This window comes from Elephantulus edwardii, unplaced genomic scaffold (genome assembly GCF_000299155.1).
Source record: "Elephantulus edwardii isolate Elephantulus edwardi_28Jun2011 unplaced genomic scaffold, EleEdw1.0 scaffold00090, whole genome shotgun sequence".
Classification (NCBI taxonomy): Eukaryota; Metazoa; Chordata; class Mammalia; order Macroscelidea; family Macroscelididae; genus Elephantulus; species Elephantulus edwardii.
This window is the reverse complement of record NW_006399840.1, coordinates 2,926,309-2,928,082: the sequence shown is the minus strand read 5'-3', so window position 1 is coordinate 2,928,082 and position 1,774 is coordinate 2,926,309.

Here is a 1,774-nt window from a genome sequence, read left to right as displayed (position 1 = left end):
TGGAGAGGGACATCATGCTTCGGAGGGTGGAAGGACAGTGCAGGAGAGGAAGACCCTCGATGAGATGGACTGATTCTGTCATTGGGGTGATGGGGATGTGTTGCAGACCAAGGGTCCCAAAGAATGGGATAATTTTATACTTATTAATAATGAGACAGCCAGGAATGAGATAGAGCAGAGAGCATAAAACAGGGGGCCAGCAGTTCTCGACTGAAGACCCCAAGCCAAGCTTCTCTGTATCTTTATTGAAAATCATCAGGAAGTAAATCACAAAGAGACGTAATGCAAATGAAGCCAATCTCTTTCTGTTGAAAACCTTCTGCTTGACTCAGGAAGGAGGGGTTCACAAATGCAAGAATTTTGTTTACCCTTAACTATTAACCTTGATGCCTCAGGGTGAATTCTAGCTCAGGAAGTAAGTAACACTCCCTCTGTAGGGGGCCCCTTGCTGTCTCCTGTCTTGCAGGGAACAAACAGCTCATTTTCTAGGATCTGCCACAAGAGAAATCCTAACTTATATAGCTGTAATTCTTTCAATTCTTGAACAAGGGTTTTCATATAATATTTGGTATAGACTTTGGCTTCCCATAGGGATGGGTGTGTCAGAGACAATAATGTTGGCAAGAGATAGAGCAGGGTTTAGGTCTGTTGTACATAGGGTAGCTATGAGTCACAAGTGACTTGATGGCACATAACAACAACAACAGGGTTCTCTTGCACTCTTTGGACAATAGCTTCTTTGGTCTAGGTCTAGGTTTCACATGAACACACTTGAGATTCCCATTCTTCTCAATGCTAGCTGTAATTTTTATGATCTTGGTGTCAGAACTTTTGAAAATTGGCTTTTCTTGCCATTTTGTTATCCCCCATTAGAAGCATGGTCTGCAGCTATTTAAACTGTGTACACCTAGTCTTGCAAATCATCAACAGCTGTGGGACCAATATGAGAGAGAGAGAGAGAGAGAGAGAGAGAGAGAGAGATTTCCACACTGTGAGGTAACCTGAAAATGAAAGTGGTTGAAGAAAGATTGTGAATGAAGATACTGTGGAACTGCTGTGAAGAAACTATGGCAAAGTGTAACCAGAGGAAAAACTGATTTGTAACTGCTCTGAGATAAAGGCCACAGTTAAAAGTTTTGCTTGCCAGATGATGAGAGGAAATGCTGATTTATAAACTGCTCTGAGACAAAGTTTGCTAGATTATAGAGGAAACCAGAAGCTCCTCACATTTGTGATGCTGAACTGAATCTAGACTTTTACTAACTGGGAAATTATACTTGGCTAATCTGTACAGAAACTGCTGAATTAAACCTGAACCTGCGTTGGGTGATATTCCTTGCCGCTCCCATTCACAAACTTATTTCCCTAATAAACCCCCACAACTGTGAGTAAAGTCTATATTGTTGTTGTTGTGTGCCATTAGCTGCTAATCATATTGACCCTATATTCAACAGCCCTGAACCCTACTCTATCCTGTGCTGATCTCACTGTCCCCAACACACCTACCACAATTACTCCAGTCACTGAATCAATCCACCTCATAGAGGGTCTTCCACTCCTGCCCTGTCCCTTCATCCTCCCAACCATGATGTCCTTCTCCAAGGATTGGTCCCTCCTTGCAATATGTCCAAAGTATGTCAAATGAAGCTTCAGAATCCTTATCTACAAGGAGCAGCCTGGTCTCACCCTCTGTAGGATAAACCTGTTCTAACAGTCCATGGTGTATATTCAATACTCTTCTCCAGCACTGTAGCTCAAAGGCATCAATTCTCCT